General features: G+C 43.2%; 1 long non-coding RNA gene across 2 annotated transcripts in view; it reads left to right on the plus strand.

The window, feature by feature from the left end:
* The first annotated feature begins 6965 nt into the window (after positions 1–6965).
* LOC137383378 (uncharacterized) overlaps positions 6966–21410 on the plus strand; it is a 101727-nt gene continuing 87282 nt past the window's right edge. For both annotated transcript variants that reach the window (XR_010977389.1, XR_010977388.1), the window contains exon 1: positions 6966–7219. This is a non-coding gene — a long non-coding RNA (uncharacterized lncRNA). The remainder of the gene's footprint in view (positions 7220–21410) is intronic.

The raw sequence follows: 21410 nt of genomic DNA on the forward strand, positions 1-21410 counted from the left end.
TGTTTAACCATTAGTTTTTGAATGTATGTGTGTGAGCATGGGGGTTAAGTTAAATAAGAAGTTATAAGGTCTTTAGACATAAATTTATGTTAAGATTTAGTTTTTTAGTAAATAGTTAATTTGTTGTTGTCTGAAGATATCTGCTTTGGTGTATTTTATTCGGTTTCCGGTTAGGTGGGAAAACATTAATAATATGCCGCGACCTGTGGAATGATGGGTCTGAATTGACAGTACATTGCTCCCTCCTCGGTTGTAACAATATTTGAAAAGTACATAGAGATATGACATAGAGTTTCACCGTTCATTTAACTATCTTCTTACCTCACCTAAATCAAATGTATTTAAGTCCCTTACTTTAATCTGAATAATGTATAGACAAAGTGCCTGAAACTGAAGGCTGAAATGAAACATTAACAATGACACAATGGATCAGTATAATTCTCATTAAGCATCATTAATTAATTGAACTTATTTTTGTTTGCGGTTTTGTTTGTCAGATTACGTTCCTCCTGCTAACGGTCATGGAACATTATTGATGCCAGACATAGAGAGATCTGTGACCCGGACACTCATAATGTCCTGGCTGGTGAAAGATTGATTCACTTTAGTGACTAGCCTGTAACAATTACTAGAAATGAGGCGGAACAAAGGGTATTATAAAAAATCTGACATACAAAAGTCGGCATGTCAACAATTCAAGAAAATTGGCAGAGGGAAGCAAGGGGAGATTGTAGAGATAAGAGGAAGGAGAAAAGGCAGGGGAGAAAGGAAAGGAAAAGAAGAAGGAAAGGAAGACAATATAGGAAGAAGGGATTCAAACATGGAGATGTTGCTTGTTGGGACTGGGGGAGTCAATTATAAAAATGCTGCTGTTTAGGGAGGGGAAAGGATCTAATTGCTGGGAAGACTGTTTTCTCGTGGCAGAGACTGTTTCCCAGTGCGGGTGCAATGTGAATTGGTTATGAGGCGATGGTGCAGGGGATCAAGTTTGAGACCAGACCAGCAGCAAGAAAATACAGTCTGGGTCCATTGTCATGCCAACAGTATGAGGAAGCAAGCTGAATGTGAGGCCATTCTAGCAGTGGATGGAGAGGGCCCCTTTTGACATTGTTCCAGTAGCAGCTGGGAGAGAGTTAGGCTTTAGGTATCAAAGTCAAGGGACAGAATTTTTGCCCCTATATGGCAGTGAGAATGGAGGCAGGCGAGCATGTACTTTCACGCCACTGACCGGCGTGTCGGTTTGCCAGCACCATCCTGCCCCCAGGCCTTTTCTCAGAGGCAGGATCGGGAATGGAATGATACCCACCCCCGGCATCAGGAACAGGCCAGTAGCCTGGAGGCGGCCTTCCTGTGGCAGACTGTCGGGGGGGCCAGCACTCCAGGCAGGCTTTGAGGACCTCCCCACCTACCTGGCCACAGCTGCAGCTGTAGGTTGCCTTGTGGATGGGCTCTCCCTCCACAATGGTGGACCGGCAGCTGTGGCTATTTTTTAATTCAAAACTTTTAAAATTGCTGAGAGGATGCCTCAAGATGGAGGCACCCTCTCTCTTACCTGCAACGGCAGGCTGCAGTTCCTTTCTTGCTGGAGGACCAGGGTCTCCTATTGACCCTCCAGCTTCAATAGCCTACCTGCCATCCTTAATTGGATAGCGAGTCTGCCCTCTGGCCACTGATTGCCCAATTCAGGATAAATCATTGCCAGGTGACTGCTGCTGACACAGTGCGCGGTCAGGACCCCCATTTAAACCCAGTGTCAGGGTCCCAACCCAAAACCCAAAATCCTGCCCTAGGGCTTCCCGCACAAGACTGAAGAAAGAGGAGTGTGCTGCAAATGGACTAGGGGGAACCAGGGCACGACTACAATAGCGCAGGTAAAGACAGAAAGGAGGCAGACAAGGAAAGGATCTCAAAATGAAATATTAAGATACAGGAATTAAGCAAACATTGAAATTTATATATTCAGGGCATGCCTGCAATGGATGAGGGGAAAATACCATTTGCTGCAGAGCGGGGTCAGAAAAAGTAAACAGAGAATTTTTATAGCTAAAAACTTGTATGACGTAATTTGCATATACCATTATATTGTAGTATGGGATTATGTCCACTAAACAGATGTCATTCAATTGAACTGTTTGGATGTATTATTACAGCAGACTTACACATAGTTTCATTATTAACGCAAAAGCAAAATACTGTGGATGCTGGAAATCTGGAACAAAATCAGAAAATGCTGGAAATACTGAGACTGTCAGGCAGCTCTAATGAAAGGCTATCGACCTGAAACATTAACTTTGGGCTGGATTTTTAAAACATTTTGGGGTCCGGATTGGAGGCGGGCAGGCATGCAAGTTGGCACTGCCAGCCTCTGTGCCGGTTTGCCACCAGGATCCTGAGCCATTTGATTGAGGGCAGCTCCCTGCCGGGAAGCTGCGGGCAGTCAATTGAGACCAATTACTGCTAAATACAAGGCCTTCCTGCACCAACTGGCTGTCCTCTGGAGCAGTTGCCCCTCCAGGATGATAGCCAGGCAGCTGTAGCTTTTTAAAACATAAAAATAAACTCACCTTCGCTTGTCTCTAGCAGTCTCCATCTTCAGATTGGTATCTCCCACCTTGGCCACTGCTGATCAATGAGTGCTGCAAGGCCTCCCATTGGCCCTCCAGCATCGGGAGCCTGCCCGCTGTCCTTGATTGGACAGTGAGCCCGCTTCCTGACCTTTAATTGGCTGAATGTTTGAAAATCCCCATGGGCGTATCGACAGCATGCTGTGCGGGGTCAGGGCCTGGAAACAGCCTATATTTCTGGTTCCCAACTCCTGATTGAAAATCCAGACCTTTGTTTCTCTCTCCACCAATGCAGCCAGACCTGCTGAGTATTTCCAGCATTTTCTCTTTTGTTATTAACCTTAGTTCATAAGTAAAATGCTTTGTTATACTTATAAATGTAATGATAAGACCTCACATTATAATCCTTTTCGATTCCAGTATACGTATGCTGAACTACTTTACTGCTGAGCAGCAGACGACTATACACATGTTGCCTGTTCATCAAAATGTAGATAAGGAAAATGCTGTCTTTGGCCTAAATTTAAAACTCTCACTATAGCTCTTGCTAATTTCTATTCTAGCTTGTTAACTGGCAACCATGGCTTCATCATAAAACACATCAGCAGAAACAATTCCCGTTCCATCACACACTTTCTGACATATCTACAGAGTCAGACCTCCAACTTAATGATTCATTTCTTACCGCATAATTGATCCTCCTCCACCTCCACCACAGCTGTTGACTCATTCTTTCATTTTATACTTATATTTGAATTTGTATGTAGAGTATTACATTCCATAAGCTTAATTTAAACTTATATCGAAAGTGTAACAATAATGAACCCAATTAAATGGTAAATTCTCTGGAATAATGATACACACATTGTGAACATGGCTCTTTTACATTTGGACTTGGATTACCAGTCCCATTGCTAGTTTGAAAATCAGCCATTTGATCTTCTTGTTATATCCTTAGGGTCATTTTGACCAAGAGACCCCCATGGCTCCCAATATATCTTAATCAGATGGGCTTTTTATTTTAAGCATAAAAGCCCAGAATTTGGTCAGCTGCTCTCCCAAAATAATTCCCGTTACACCGGGTTCTGGCCTTACAGTTTCCTGTGACTTTGTTTTGGGGTGGAGTGTCTGCCTGACCCAAACAAGGTCACAAGTAAGGAGAGGGCAATGAACAATGTTCCCTGTAAGATGCATGTGTGCGCGGCTCGCTGCAACCCAGAAGATACCATGCAGGCCATTCACAAGTTGTCCCTTTTAAGCTACTCTGTGTGCATGGTCGTGCATTAAAGTAAACAGGCTGCACACAACCAGAAAGATTTAGAGGGGACATTGACAGGAAGTCCGCACAAGTGGTCATGATCAGTGACTGAATCTTCACATGACATCTCGTACCTACTGCTCCATCAGCCTTTCACGCTGCTCAATGCACCATGCCCCTATCACAGACCCAGTAGCACTCCCTGGCATTCCAGCCTCATTCCCATAACACTCAGATACACCACCTCACACACCTACCAATGCAACCAGTCGCGCACCTAACACTCACTGCCTCCACATAACAACAGCTATTCAGCTATGGCAGGCACATCACCCAAACACAGTGCTACACAATCGCTGACATTCTGCCCTCTCTCTTGCAGGACAAGATGGAATGTAATAAAAGGAAGCAGAACACAGCTAGCAGTTGACAAGGACGCCTGTATCTCCTGAGTCCTACAGAGGAGATGGTCCTCTATATCATGGCACCAGCTGCAACAGAAGCCCTGGCATCAACGTCACTGAGAACATTGACGATGATGGTATGTTCCTGCCTTATGCTCCTTCTCAACTCCCAACACCCCCTCATCCTGCTATCTAGCATGATGAGCAAGTTGCTGATGTGTCACTATGGACCACTCGCTTTCCATCTCACCCCCCTCAACTTCATCACCCCAACTTTCTCTTTCTGTTATTCTGCTTTCAGACACCCAAGAACTGCCACCTGCCCAGCCACAGCAGCCCCAGGAGGAGGACAGAGAGCAAAAGCATAGCACTGATGAAGGGACCCCCATCTTGATCTGCCACTTGCAGCCACCAGCTCAAATGTTAGCACCGCACATACTTTGAAGGTTAGTATAGAGTTGGGATCAGCACATGGTGAGTCATTGAGTATGAATGGATGGAAGCCAGGTCACAGATGTGTTCTGTTACAGAGGGCTTGGGTAAGGACCTCGATGTGGCGGCATGCAGGAGAGCGCATGCACACCGAGATGCTGGGGTGCATTGGCTAGCCTGCCAGACAGGCTCATGCCATTGTCAAGGACCGTAGAGGAGTCTGGCTCCAACTAGGCAGAGGGAATGATGCAGAGCTTGTGCTCTGTGCAGCCTCTTCACCCTCTCCCTGTTGTGCTGTAGACCCAGAGGCACTGCAAGTGCAGCCCCCATTCCTGTTGCAATCGTCGTGTGTTGGGTTTGTCAGGTTTGTATTTGTAGCATTGTAGGGTGTTCTAGAGAAAATCCTACACTCTGGTAAAGGTTAACTAACAACTCTTCATTATTTACAGTTACTATTTACACTCTCTGCAAGCCACCTCAGCTAGCATCCTTCATGCTACTATACCTTCTTCTTCTCAAGCCTATCTCATGTAACTGTTACATCATCACTGATACAGGGGGAGGGGTCTCTCACTGTCAGTATTAATCCTTTACAACCTTATACTAGAGTGTGGACAGGGGTCATCTACTCCTCTGCCATGCCTTTCAGGATGCAGCAACATTCCCTGCTAAATCCAGGAATTCACCACAACACCCCCAAAAACATTCAAAGTACTTTCAGACATTTTGCAATAGCAAATGTTCTTCAAACTCACCTCACCTCACCTGCAAGTTGGGTGCCTGACCCTTTAAATAACACTAGTGCAGAGCCCATCTTGCAGCTGAACACTTGATCTTTTGTGAGTGACATGTAAATTTGTTGAATAGACCTGTGTGGTCCAAATTTGAAAATGGCCATGACATCAGCCAGTTGGGCTGTGACACATCTTGATAGGATGCATTCAGTTGCTCCCAGGGGATGCCCTCTTCAATATAGTGCACCACACAGTTCGCAACAGAAGCAGCTGGTGGCACAGCACGCACCCCAGGAGGTTGAGTGGCTTCCGTAGCACCGTCTCCAGCGGCACTACAGATCCGAATTTCTAGCCCAACCTCTTTTTGGAGTAATTTCAGTGATTACCAGCAAACAACACAGTTGCACTTGATTATATCCTCACTTGACATTCACATGTGCACACATACAACCAGGGGTCACTAAACAACAGAAGTGGGAGCCCTGACTAGTCTGAGGACTGAGATGAGGAGAAATTTGTTCACTCAAAGGGTTGTGAATCTTTGGGATTCTCTACCCCAGAGGGTTGTGGATGCTCCATCATTGAATACATTTAAGGCTGGGAGAGATAGATTTTTGGTGTTGCAAGGAATCAAGGGAGATGGGGAGTGGGCAGGAAAGTGGAGTTGAAGCCCAAGATCAGCCATGATCATATTGAATGGCAGAGCAGGCTCGATGGGCCATATGGTCTACTTCTGCTCCTATTTCTTGTGTTCTTGTGTTCTTTCTCTACCTAGCCCAGAGGTTCAGAAGACAACTGTAAAAACAATCATTGGTTGCTAGAAGTGCTAGAATAATGGTTTATGAAAATAATGTAATCACCACTAGAATCTGTGGATTTAAAGGATATCTTTGGGCACTTGTTGAAAAAGTAGATCATTATATGCTCCTTTTTGCCACTCTCTATAAGGTATCTTTTCCTCGGGTAAAACACAGGCACTTCCTTTTAGCTGTATGCAGTATTTGTCTTGCGGCACATTAAAGGTTTTTACTAAACTGGCACTGGTCCTCAGCAGTGCACATAACTTTATACACTTTATTACACTTGTATTGATTTGTCATCCTATTATAAAATCCAATATTGTAAACATATTTTCACATTTCAAGCTATTGAATTGTTTCACCAGAGCTTTAAGTAATGGATAAAAAGTTTGGTTTTCATTGTGATTCTTGCTTTGATGTCATTTTCCACTATTACTTGTGAGCAGCAAAACATTTTAATTGCAGAAGTATTATTTCTGGTAGTCAAAACATTACATTTGAATAAATACTACTGACTGCTGACAGGATTCCTTAACCTTTCACTCAAGGAATCTTAAGTATGGTTGTATTGGAAAATTAGACAGAAAAATATGGTGTTTTGCTTTCCTTTCAAATCTACAAAATTACTTTACAGCTAATTTCTGGACAATAGGTTGCTGTTTAGTGTAACTGATTTACAACCTCTGTTACAAACTAACAGAGGTTAACACAAGCAGATTTCATGGATACAAAATTGACAACATGCAAAAATATCCCCATTTCCTTCTCTACAAAAATATCAGCTGCAAATTGAACTGAACAGCAGCACAGTACACTCTTGAATAAACTCTCTATGGACTAGAAAACACATTGGAGGAAAGGCTGTCTGGATTGAAACGATTTATCTCTCTGCAAAAGCTACTTGAATTTCTGAGAAGATTTAATTACGTTAAAAGGAAGACTGCCACCTTTTTATATTGGAAATGCACTCAAAGTATGATTGCACTCAAGTACAGCCTGGGACTGAATTGGGTGAATTCTGATCCAGGTATTTGAAAATTATTCTATTTTAAATCTTATTAGACATCAGATGACACACGCTGGTTGGTTCAGGTAAGTGCAGCATCAGCATGAGTTTGGAAACACAATTAATCTGAAGCTGTGGGAGGAGAATAATTACAATATAAAGGCATTTGATTGTGAATGTGGACTTGGAGAACTAGAAAATATAGTTCTAAATTTAAATTTGGAATCAAATTCATACGACCCTTTAGAACTGTAGTCTACATAGACTGCAGTGCCTTCTAAAAAAAGGACACCAAGTCACCTATTAAGGTAACTTAGGTATGTTTTCCGAGGGTTCTTAAATTAATTATACTATTAAAATATCATCAATTTACTAAGTTGTCTGCAATTCCAACAATGGTTAATTCACAGTAAGCATCAAAAAAGTGTTATATTTTAAATCTAAGACACAGAAAAGTATGCTTTTTTAATTAAAGATGATGTGACAGTAAAGAACCATACTAATAGAATACTGGTTTTGTTTTAGATAATGTAACAATTCACGATTGAAGAAGAGCTAAATTGTTAGTTAGAATATTGTGCTAGCTAAAAAGTAAGATGGTGGTCACTGTGTCACTTCAAGGAGGCTACATAATATTGAGACATAATGTTATATGATGCATAGATAATGTATTTTCATGGGTATTAAGTTGATGTTGGAAGATGAACAAAAAATGTGCAATATTAAAGCAATAATCAGTTTTAGTAATTCATTATTAATTCACCCAAGTATATGTAAGAATCTGTTTAATGAACTGGTTTGAGGTATAAGAAGTTTTAGTAGATGTAATAATGAACACATCATTTATATGAACACATCATTCCATATGGTAATTTCTATTTATTTCTGGCTTGGTAACTGCCTCAGCTTATTAGTTTATCACATTACTTTTGGTTTATGGTTCCATAATACTCACTTTGTAATCATGCATTATTCTTTGCTTCAACATTCTTTGCATCTGTCTGTCTTCAATAATTAAAGATAAAGAATGAAGTTAGCTAAATAATTGACTACATTATGAGCTGTTCTAATGGGAATCTAATTAATGTGAAAGTAGGCTTATAGCCCAGAGCGGAGGGACAACCCTCACACAGGTCATTGTAAATGAACATTTTATATACTTACATTCAATCATCTTCTTTCTGATCCTTGTGAGCAAGAAAGCAAAATGGAATCTCATCATTGTAAATTGGAAAGAATAATATCACCTTTACTTAAATAGCATTTGTTTAAAAGCCACTAATGCCTATGTGAATTTCTAACTCCATTCTTTATGTCTTTGATTCACACCTGATAGCAAGCGGAATAGCAAATCAAAAGGAAAATAGCTCTTTCATATTTATCAACAAAGCTTTAATAACTCATGATTGTAATTAATTGTGGCATCCTTTGTTCAGATGACCGTGTTCCAACCAAGGAAGACAAACTGGTCTCAGTCAAATCAAACTGCATTTCCTCTGCATCCCTCAGAACTTTGACTGCTTAGCCACAATGCTGCAGCATAATAACATGGAACTGGTGTGAAAGTGATGATTTTTGACACAAATGGCACATGTCGCGCTCATAAAATCTTATTTTATTAGTGGAGCTTTATCACAGACTTTTAATGTCCTTTTTTCCAACCCTGAACCTTGTGTTCAAAAGTAATAATTAATAAAATCATACTTTCTATTTCCACTTATTGAACACTGAGGAAATATTAATAATATGTTAAAGAAAACTAATCAGTTTAAAAATCTACAGTCGGATAATCTAATGTTTAATATTTTTATGGTCATTAATTTTTGAGTTAGAATATAAATTTGAATTTTAAATTCATCAGAATGTGTTGTTGGTCATTTAAAACAAATACACATAGTTTGCATCAATAAAAAAAGGCCAACAGAAGTAATTATATAGCTATGTCCTAATGATGTAATTAATAAAAATAGACAGTGTTCAAGATAAGTATGCTAAGCTTGAGTATTCCTTGCACTGAGTGAACAGTGTAAAAAGCTAGTATAGTATGAAATGTCCATTTAAGGCTAATACCTTTCCTTTAGAAACCTGAGCAAGGCAGAATAATGGTTACATTTTCTGCACATTTTTACATGGGAGACTGTTAATTGCTAAATGACGTTAATAACCAAAAACAATGTTTGCACTTAGAATGGTTTTCACTTTTACTGATCTTGAACAAGCGGTTTAGTTGGTAAATGATAACTGGATTACAGTTTTTTTTTCTTTTATTCATTTTTGGGATGTGAGCATCGTTGGAACGGCCACTTACCTGTTTTCGAGTGTGCCCCACCATTGAGGTGCCTTTTCCCTGCAGCTGCTGCCTCAGCAATGACCACCACTAGTGGTGGCACTGCTGAGGCTGCTGGGCTGCTGGCCCTCTGATTGGGCTGACAGCTTTTGGGGGTAGGCTGCCTGTCCTTAATTTGACACCGCCAGAAAAATGCCACCTCGGGACTGCCACCCGCTGAAGCAGGGTCACCTCCCGCTTTCAGCCCCAGCAGTGGGACTTCAGCCATTTCCAAAAAATTCAGCCCCAGAAGTTTCCGTCAGTCTCATTGGGCAGCGACGATGAAGGCTGACAGTTTTGACACCATTATAAGCAGGCCAATGAAAATATTGTTTCTTTCAATTTCTCAGAATAGTTTCTTATTATATCTTACATGTCTAACTAACAACTACAATCTCTTATGTTTTGATACCTTCACCCTTCGTCTTCTCCATTAGACATTCTTTGCCTCACTGATGCCTCATTTTCTCCTTCATTACTAAAACTCAGTTCCCTCATTCAATAAAAGCAACTATTTTCTTCAACACTTTATAAATCCTAATATCAACCACTGTGAATACTGCAGCCATATCTTTTTCTGTTCATGAGATGTGGGCATCACTGGCTAGGCCAGCATTTATTGCCCATCCCTAACTGCCCTTGAACTGAGTGGCTTGCTAGCCCATTTCAGAGTCAACCACATTGCTGTGGGTCTGGAATCACCTCCAGGCCAGACCAGATAAGGACAGCACAGATTTTCTTCCCTAAAGGGCATTTTTTTTTTATTAATTCACGGGATGCGGGCGTCGCTGGCCAGGCCAGCATTTACTGCCCATCCCTAATTGCCCTTGAGAAGGTGGTGGTGAGCTGCCTTCTTGAACCGCTGCAGTCCATGTGAGGTAGGTACACCCACAGTGCTGTTAGGAATGGAGTTGCAGGATTTTGACCCAGCGACAGTGAAGGAATGGCGAAATAGTTCCAAGTCAGGATGGTGTCTGACTTGGAGGGGAACTTGCAGGTGGTGGTGTTCCCACGTATTTTCTGCCCTTGTCCTTCCAGTTGGTAGAGGTCGCGGGTTTGGAAGGTGCTGTCGAAGGAGCCTTGGTGCATTGCTGCAGTGCATTTTGTAGATGGTACACATTGCTGCCACTGTGCGTCGGTGGTGGAGGGAGTGAATGTTTGTAGATGAGGTGCCAATCAAGCGGGTTGCTTTGTCCTGGATTGAGTCGAGCTTCTTGAGTGTTGTTGGAGCTGCACCCATCCAGGCAAGTGGAGAGTATTTCATCACACTCCTGACTTGTGCCTTGTAGATGGTGGACAGGCTTTGGGGAGCCAGGAGGTGAGTTATTCGCCTCAAGATTCCTAGCCTCTGACCTGCTCTTGTAACCACGGTATTTATATGGCTACTCCAGTTCAGTTTTCGGTCAATGGTAGCCCCTAGGATGTTGATAGCGGGGGATTCAGCGATGGTAATGGCGTTGAATGTCAAGGGGAGATGGTTAGATTCTCTTTTGTTGGAGATGGTCATTGCCTGGCACTTGTGTGGCGCGAATGTTACTTGCCACTTATCAGCCCAAGCCTGGATATTGTCCAGGTCTTGCTGCATTTCTACACGGTCTGCTTCAGTATCTGAGGAGTTGCGAATGGTGCTGAACATTGTGCAATCATCAGCGAACATCCCCACTTCTGACCTTATGATTGAAGGAAGGTCATTGATGAAGCAGCTGAAGATGGTTGGGCCTAGGACACTACCCTGAGGTACTCCAGCAGTGATGTCCTGGAGCTCAGATGATTGACCTCCAACAACCACAACCATCTTCCTTTGCGCTAGGTATGACTCCAGCCAGCGGAGGGTTTTCCCCCTGATTCCCATTGACCTCAGTTTTGCTAGGGCTCCTTGATGCCATACTCGGTCAAATGCTGCCTTGATGTCAAGGGCAGTCACTCTCACCTCACCTCTTGAGTTCAGCTCTTTTGTCCATGTTTGAACCAAGGCTGTAATGAGGTCAGGAGCTGAGTGGCCCTGGCGGAACACATGTGAACCACATGGGTTTTTAATGACAGTCAATTCATAGATGGCATTAGCTAACATTTTTTAATTCCAGATTTATTAATTGAATTCAAACTTCACCATCTGTCATGATGGGATTTGAGCTCATGTCGCCAGGACATTAGCCTAAGTCTCTGGATTATTACTCCAGTGACGTTACCACTATGCCACCGCCGCCCCTTTCTGGAGGTACAATTCTATTACCTTTCTCACAAGATACGGGAAATATCTCACCAGGTAACAGAGAATTCCTCCCTCCTTCGAACCGTTAGGCTCTCTTTCTCTGCAACCTTTTTGCCATTATGTATCTCATTAATATGATGGTCAATGCTCTGAATCTGTCTCTTCTTTCTGAGTTCCAGAAATGTCCTATAAACTAACCCCTCTTTCTACCTCATTACCATGTTGAAATCAAGAGTCATTGTGTAGTCTTTTACTCTAACATTTTTGCTCCAAAAATCTGGAAATCCAACCTCCTTCATTCTTTGCTTTTCCTTAAAATTTCAGGCATTTAAAGTGCAAGCTTAAAATTGCCTCATCACCATTATTTGATTTACTTTCTTCTCAATTTTATCAGCCCTCTGGGAATGGGCTGGGAGGTGGGAGGGGGCTATAAAAAGGCAAGGTAAGGCAAGGGGTGGAGTGCCTGGCGCCTTCTCGATGCCATTCAATTCTGTTGGGGGCGGAAAAGGCTGAAGACGGCTTTCTCATTCAGGGAGGTTGTCCAGTAAATCTAGGCAGCCCCCCAGTGGGCTACTCTTGGGCAATCTGTGGCCCATGGAGGGCCCCTGGTGGCAAAGGCCACCCTCTGCCAACAGCCCCTCCCCTTGCCAGGGCCTGCTGGACTGGCCTCGGCGAGCCTGACTCATTTACCTGAGGTCCAGGGCTCCAGTGCTGCTCCTGAACCCTGGGCTCCTGCAGTACCAGCAGTAGCCACCACTCCTGGTGGTGCTGCAGGTACTGCTGAGCTGCTGACCCTCTGATTGGCTGGCATGTCTTCTTAAAGAGACCCTGACAGCGGGCAGTTAATTGACTGCCCACTGTGGAAATCGGTCGGCGGTCTGAAACAGGGCCGAGGCGGGGTGGTTCCCTGCCTTCTGACCCGTCATCGGGATCCCCGCTGTTGCGGTAAAATCCAGCCCTTTGTTTTCCTTTTCTTTACTTTTCAGCCTTTCCTGACCGAAGGGGCTTGCCCCTTCATCATTGTTTAACAATTTAACAAATATTAAAGTTTGGCAAAAAAATAATCGGTTAGTAATGTTTAATCCATGGTTGTTTTCGCTACCTGCAATATGATCTCTCTCGAGTGAAAATGAAATCATCTTGAAAATGGTTTGTAAGATTCTCAACTCCAAATATGATGCAAGGTGACAGTGGTGGAGTGGTAATGTTACTGGACTAGAAATCCAAAGGCCTGGGTTAATGCTCTACAAACACAAGCTCAAATTACACTGCAATAGTTGCTGGAATTTAAATTCTTTTAATCAATAAATCTGGAGTAAAAAGTTAGTCTTAGTAATGCTGGCCATGAAACTCCCAGATTGTCATAAAAACCCATCTGGTTTACTGAAGCATTTCAGGGAAGGAAAATGGACTGGCCTACATGTGACTGCAGACCCACAGAAATGTAGTTGACTCTTAACTACCCTTTGAAATGGCCTAGTAAGCCACTCTGTTGAATCAAACTGAAAAGAATAAAACCAGACAACACCTGGCATTGACCTAGGCACCGGAAATGACAAAGGCACACACTGCCCAGTTGACCCTGTAAAGTCCTCCACTAACATCTGGGGACTTGTACCAAAATTGGGAGAGCTGTCCCACAGACTTTCAAGCAACAGCCTGGCATTGTCATACTCCCAAATCATACCTTACAGCCAATATCCCGGACTCCTCCATCACCATCCCTGGGTGTGTCCTGTCCCACCAGCGGCACACTGATGTACAGTTGGGAGGAAGTTGCCCTTGGAGTCCTCAACATTGACTCCAAACCCCATGACGTCTCGTAGGATCAAGTCAAACATGGGCAGGAAAACCTCCTGCTGATTACCAACTACCAGCCTTCCTCCCTCAGCTGATGAATCAGTGCTCCTCCATGTTGAGCACCATTTGGAAGAAGCACTGAGGGTAGCAAGGGCACAGAATGTACTCTGAGTGGGGGTCTTCAATGCCCATCATCAAGAGTGACTCGGTAGCACCACTACTGATAGATCTGGCCAAGTCCTGAGGACATATCTGCCACATTGGGCCTGCGGCAGGTAGTGAGAGAGCCAACATGAGGGAAAAACCTATTTGGTCTCGCCCTCACCAATCTACCTGCCCATGACAGTATTGATAGGAGTGACCACCACACAGTCCTTGTGGAGACGAAGTACCATCTTCACACTGAGAATACTCTCCATTGTGTTGTGTGACACTACCACCATGCTAAATGGGATAGATTTAGAAAAGATCTGGCAGCTCAAAACTGGGCATCCATGAGGTGCTGTGAGCCGTCAGCAGCAACAGAATTGTATTTAACCACAATCTGTTACCTCATGACCCGGCATATCCCTTACTTTACCATTGCCATCAAGCCAGGGGATCAACCCTGGTTCAATGAAGTATGTAGAAGAGCATGCCAGCAGCAGCACCAGGCAGACCTAAAAATGAGGTACCAACATGGTGAAGATACAACACAGACTGCATGAATGCTAAACAGTGGAAGCAACATGCAATAGACAAAGCTAAGCGATCCCACACCCAATGAATCAGATCAAAGCTCTGCAATCCTGCAACATCCAGATGTGAACGGTGGTAGACAATTAAACAGATAACTGCAGGAGAAAACTCCAAAAACATCCCCATCCTCAATGATAGGGGAGCCCAGCATAAGACAAAGTTGAAGCATATTCAACCAGCTTCAGCCAGAAGTGCCAAATTGATGATCCTTCTCGGCCTCCTTCTGAGGTCTCCACCATAGATAGCAGTCTTCAGCCAATCTGATTCACTCCATGCCATATCAACAAACAGCTGAAGGCACTGGATGCAGCAAAGGCTTTGGGCCCTGACAACAACCTGGCTGCAGTACTAAAGAATAGTGTTCCAGAACTAGCTGCACCCATAGCCAAACTGTTCCAGTAGAGCTACAACACTGGTATCTACCGACAATGTGGAAAACTGTGCAGGGATGTTCAGTCCACAAAAAAACAGAAGAAATTCAATCCAGTCAATTACTGCCCCATTAATCTACTTTCAATCATCAACACAGTGATGGAAGGTGTCATCGACAGTGCCATCAAGCAGCACTTACTCAGCCATAGCCTGCTCACTGATGCTCAGTTTGGGTTCTGCCAGGGCCACTCAGCTCCAGACCTCATTACAACCTTGGTTCAAACGTGGACAAAGAGCTGAACTCAAGAAGTGAGGTGAGAGTGGCTGTCCTTGACATCAAGGTAACATTTGACGAAGTGTGGCATCAAGGAGCCCTAGCAAAATTGAAGTCAATGGGAATCAGGGGGAAATTTTTCCACTGGTTGGAATGATACCTAGCCTAAAGGAAGTGGGTTTTAGTTGTTGGAGGCCAATCACCTCAGCCCCAGGACATGGCTGCATGAGTTCCTCAGGGTAGTGTCCTAGGCCCAACCATCTTCAGCTGCTTCATCAATGACCTCCCCACAACATAAGGTCAGAAGTGAGATGTTCACTGACGATTGCATGGTGTTCCGTATCATTCACAAATCGTCAGATACTGAAGCAGTCCTTGTCGTATGCAGCAAGTTCTGGACAACAATCAGGCTTGGGCTGATAAGTGGTGAGTAAAATTCGAGCCACACAAGCAATGGCTATCTCCAACAAGAGAGAATTTACCCATCACCCCTTGACATTAAACAGCATTATCATCACTGAAACCCTCACCAGCAACATCCAGGAGTTCCCATTGACCAGAAACTTAACTGGACTAGCCATATGAATACTGTGGCTACAAGAGCAGGTCAAAGGCTGGCAATTCTGTGGTGAGTAACTCAAATCCTGACTCCCCAAAGTCTGTCCGCCATCTACAAGGCACAAGCCAGAAGTGTGATGGAATACTCTCCACTTGCCTGGATGAGTGCAGCTCCAACAACACTCAAGAAGCTCGACAATATCCAGGACAAAGCAGCCCACTTGATCGGCACTCCATCCACCACTTTAAACATTCACCACTGGCACACAGTGGCAGCAGTGTGTACCATCTACAAGATGCACTGCAGCAACTCGTCAAGGCTCCTATGCCAGCACGTCCCAAGCCTGCAACTTCTACCACTTAGAAGGACAAGGGCACCAGACGCATGAGAATACCATCACCTGCAAGTTCCAATCCAAGCCGCAAACCATCCTGACTTGGAACTATATCACCATTCCTCCTGTCGCTGGGTCAAAAACCTGGAAATCCCTTCCTAACAGCACTGTGGGTGTACCTACACAACATTGGCCGCAGCAATTCAAGAAGTAGGCTCACCACCACCTTCTCAAAGACAATTAGAGATGGGCAACAAATACTGGTCTAGCCAGTGACACTCACATCAAATGAAAAAAAAAATAAAAACTTTTAAGTGCTGCCCCTTGTCTGATTGCCTTTAAGAACGATGTCCCATTAAGATCATAGAATGCTAATGAGCTAAGTACCAGGACGTAGTCATGTGACTCAAAGCCAGCATTACTCTGCAACTGTAACACCTAGAGTAAGGTTCTGTAAATAGTTTGCTCTGTGCTGTACATAATAGTTTAGCTGTAATAAACCTGTTTGAGATCTTCAACCAACTGGACTCCGCACATCTCATTTATGTTGCATCAGACAACATAAAAAACTCATTACGCTGCCAATAGAAGTGTGGGATATCACATCTGTCACATTTCTTCACTACCTTTCCAGTGACAAGATGGCCTAGAAAGTGTAAGCTGCCATGGAAGCTGTCTGAAGTATTACCAGAGTCTCCAACATGTTGTATTCATGGGGCTGACCAATCACTCCTTGTTCCATTGAATGGTTACCATGCTCTGCACAAGTTGAATCTGGGCTCCTCATGCTCTGGGTCATTGTGCACTGTCTCACTGGCAGGTTTCCCAGTGCACCAATCAACTCCTGGTGCAGGGCAGAATTTCAGAATTTGCAGATGACACAAACCTTGGAATTAGCAAACTATAAGGAAGATAATAATGCACTTCAAGAGGACATAAACAGGCTGGTGAAATGGGTGAACATATGGCATTGAACATAGAAAAGTGTAAAGTGATGTATGTTAGTAAGAAGAATGAAGAGAGACAATACATGCTAAATGGTACAATGTTTAAGGGGGTGTTTGTGCACAAATCTTTGAAGATGGTAGGACAGGTTAACAAGAAATTAATAAAGCATATAAAATCCTGGGCTTTATAAATACAGGCATACAGTACAAAAGCCAGGAAGTTATGCTAAACCTATATAAAATGCTAGTTCAATCCTAGCTGGAGTAATTGATTCTAGATACCACAATTTAGGATGTAAAGACTTTGGGAAGGGTACAGAAGACATTTACTAGAATGGTTCCAGGAATAAGGGATTATAGTTAACTGGATAGACTGGAGAAGCTGGGATTGTTCTCCTTAGAGCAGAGAAGGTTAAGAGGAAATTTAATAGAGGCATTTAAAATCATTGAGGGTTTCCAATGGCTGAACAGTCGATAACCAGAAGGCACAGATTTAAGTTGATTGGCAAAAGAACCAGAGGCGCCATTTGGAAAAAGTTTTTATATGCAACCAGTGGTTAGGATTTGGTAGGCATTGGTTGATAGGGTAATGGATACAGATTCAATAGTAATTTTCAAAAGGAAATCATTGAATACATTTAAGGCTGGGATAGATTTTTGATCTCGTGGGGAATCAAGGGATGTGGGGAGCGGGCAGGAAAGTGCAATTGAAGCCCAAAATCAGCCATGATTATGTTAAATGGCGGAGCAGGCTTGATGGGCCATGCGGTCTACTTCTGCTCCTATTTCTTATGTTCTTGTGTTCTTGTGAAATTGGATAAATACTTGAAGGGAAAAGAAATTGCAGGAATATAGGGAAAGAGCAGGGGAGTGGGACTAACTGGCTCGCTCTTCAAAAGAGCTGACGTAAGCTTGATGGACCAAATGGTCTTCCTCTGTGCTGTACTATTCTATGATTTTATCGTATATGCCCAACAGTCTTATTCGTTAGGCAGGGCCCTTGAAGTCAGCATTTTAGCCCCCTGCAACAGAGCTAGTATATGTTCTAACCCTCTGCCAAACTGGCGCCTGTGGCATACTATCCCCCTGCCCTAGCTTCTGTACACAGGTGCATGGTAGTTCACTGCACTAAGTCCACTTGATATCCTACCCTCTAGAGATTGTGTTGTGCCAGTGTCTGAGCTGATGCTTCTTAGGTTGAGATTAAGTAACACTACATCTTCAGGAAGGCTGGCCTCTTCTTCTTTAACTGGTATGGAGGCCTCAACATTCTCAGCACTTGAAATGTAACAGAGGGACAAGTGGAACAGGGACAAGAGAGAGATGAGTATATTTTGAATGCAGTTGCAGATTGCTTTGCACCATGTGTAGTGTGAGATAGAAATGAGAGGGGTGAAAGAGGGTAAGATGTGATGGGACCCTGCATGACATGTCCTGCGCCATTTCCACAGCTATGACTCGTCCTTTGCCTGTGATGTCTAGTATGCCTTCCTTGAGTCGTGGGAGAGTGTGCAGGCAGATTCTGGCTTCTCCAGTTGCCAACTGCTGTCTCATGTTGTTTGCAATCTTTTGCAAGAAAAATGAGAGTGTTTTAGTCTTGTGAGCTGTCTTGAGAAGACATCTGTTATTGTCGAATAGTGCAGATGTTGTGTGTAAGGTGTGAGGTGTAGACAAGTGAAGATTGCAGTAATGATTAGAGTAAGAGGTGCAGTGTGTGAGTCGAAGGAGGTGGCATGAAGTGTGGTGCAGTGATCGTAGGACAGCAAAGGGAAGTGGTGGAGGGGAGTAGCGTGAGTAGTGGGGCTGTAGGTGCTGGAGATGTGAGGAGAGAGTAGGTCAGCTGAAAGATAGCATACATAGCTTGACAACTCTGCTGGCGTAATACATTTCTTTCAGTATTGGAGGCATGTCGTGGAGCTCAGTTCCTGGCATTAACTTCCTCAGTGGCCTCTTTCACTAGAGGTAAAGGTGTTGTCTGAAGGGCTTTATGACTCCACCATCCCTTCTCATTCCGGGCAACGGGATTTTCCTCTTGTCCACCATCTAATTAGGGCCTCCAAAGTGACTTCGGAGAACCTGGGCATCTGCTCAGTTCTTGCAGCCTCTAAGAGGTGCTGACTGCTTTTAAGTGGCAGCAAAGATGCCTGATTTCACACCACCCCACTTTCCCAAACTGTTACACAGCTAATAAGCAGTGTACGTATCGCTGGCTGTACCCCTGGCCCATGATAATCAGCAGCCCGTATCAAAGTTTCCAAAGCTTCTACTTATTTTGACTCTTGCTATGAGTATTTGGTCAAGATTTGATTAATATTTTAGAGATGTAATATTGGTTTTCATTTCATTTATGTGTTTACTGAGCTTTATCAAAAAAAAATTAATTTGAAACTAGATTATTGTATTTTCAGCCTTCACAATCCAGTCTAAACACATTTATATTACATTTAGTTTAATGCTGTGCTGTATTAGATACTTAATTTTTTTTTCTCCAGTGATTGACTTTTCAGTTCCAACTTTATATTATATAAAATGAAGCAATATTAAGCTGTAATGATTTTGCACTGATTTGGGATGGGCACAGCTAAATTAAGTACCTGCTCACTTTGTGGCTATTTTCCATAATTTTCTCTTTCGTGTTTTATTTGATGGAAGTGCCAAAACTGGGCTGCTTGTCAGTATTTACACAACATCTGTAACATTTTTCACTTTGGAATGATTATGTAGTTTTAACAAAGTACATTAATGTGGGAACTACTTTACTAAAAGTATTGCTACTTTTAGAAATTGCAGAAAGCATACACAAGAGACCAGTAAAGAAGTCTGCAGTGATTTTTACATCTGTCCCTTTTTACTCATTCTGTTTAGAAAACCATCAATATTAACATTATTAAATATAAATAACTTTAAAATGGGTCAAGACTAAACAAATGTGAAAAACAAGTTTTTAATAAGTTTTTAAATATGTCATCTAAAAGACAGAAGGTGGACGACTACATTAAATTCATGAAATCAACATAAAGACTAAAGACATTTTCTGAATATTGTTGCCTTCTCTGTGTTGAGATAAGGATGCTGAAAATATTTATTATGGTGACAATGCTTGGAAGGCTCTAATTTTAATGTGGTATGTCTCCATGAGTTAGTTGAACTGCATTGTGACAACACTGTGGTTGTGCAATTAGTGCATACTTTGTGACAGAACTGCAAATATTAAATGTGCATATATTAGTTGAGTTTGATCATTTTTACATAAGGTTTTGCAATGGAAGCAACTGGGCTGAATTTTACTGGCCCCTCGATGCCGCAGGTCGCGGTGTGGGGGCTAGTAAAATTCTGCGGAGAGAGGCCAGCCTCGACCCGCGCGTCGCATATTACCAGCGGCAGGGGGACCTCAGTGTGGCACCCGCCCCCACCGTCTGGCGGCAAGCCCTTCGTGTACATATGCAAATTGTACCAAATGAGATGCAAATAATCTTACCTGCAGGCAGTGGCTATCCCAAGCCGATTTTACAGCTGCCGTTCGTCCTTTGCACGTGGAGTTCCAAGGCGTGAACCTGGTAGGGAGGGGGGAGGAATAACATTTTCAGGGCGGGAGTGGTGGAGGACTGGGAAAATCAATTTTTATTGGATGTGGGGATGGTGGGACGGGCTTATAGGCCAAATGTTAGAAGGTTGGGGGTAAAGTTCAGCTAGGGAAAAAGGCATGTGTTGGTTATTTTGGAAAATTGAAATGACCATTGGTGGGGTTAGGGAACGGCCTCCATATCTTTATTACCAGTTTAATAAAAATGCCAAATACTTTCCCTTTAAAAATTAAAACTTCATCTAAGGGTTTAAAGCCCTTTAAAAATGGCGCCGTTGCCAGAGACGCGGCAAACCCCCCCCCCCACCCCACGTCATCGGGGGTGGCCGCTCCACCCCCCTCTATCTAAATGAGCCCCCATGTGTAATATTGCGGGGGCTCCTCGGCGGCACTTCCACGTCGGAAGGCCACTGAGTTGAAAGCGCGCCGCCATGGAGTGCAGTGCACGATTTAAATTCAGTCCAATGTCTTTATGTTTTGTTTTCCAACTTATTGGATTTCCCACCACTTGACACAAAAGCAATGTAAAGTCAGCACCAGGGACTGAAAGTATAGGTGGAATTTGGCAATGCTGATTCCCTGCTTATTTTGCCCAATCATGCTCAATCACAGAACGTGTGCAAGATGGCTTCATCCAGCCAGAAAGAGAGTAATTTTAGTATGCCAGTGAGTGTTATGTTTCATCTCCACTGTCCCAACCCCCCTTTAAGGATGGACATCCAAGAACGTTAACATTGAAAGGAAGTGCCTATATCTTTTAAAGCCGCACTCACCAAGATGACAGTCCAGAATTTCTAAGTGGCAAACTGCTTTATTTCATTCTTAGATGTTGGTACTTTGTTGTGTCTATTTCTTTGTATTTAATTGCAGCATAGAAATCTCTTTGGCAATCCTATTGTATGTATGTTCCTAGACAAAAAAGTAGGTATTACAAAGGAGGGATATACAACAGTTCATGTTGTAAATCCAGTGTGTTAATGATCACACCTCCAGACTGTATTTATAGATAGGGCCAATCCAACCTCCCCAAGAATCATTGCATCAGTAGGGTACAGCACGGTACACTT

This window comes from Heterodontus francisci, chromosome 24 (genome assembly GCF_036365525.1).
Source record: "Heterodontus francisci isolate sHetFra1 chromosome 24, sHetFra1.hap1, whole genome shotgun sequence".
NCBI classification, from domain to species: Eukaryota; Metazoa; Chordata; class Chondrichthyes; order Heterodontiformes; family Heterodontidae; genus Heterodontus; species Heterodontus francisci.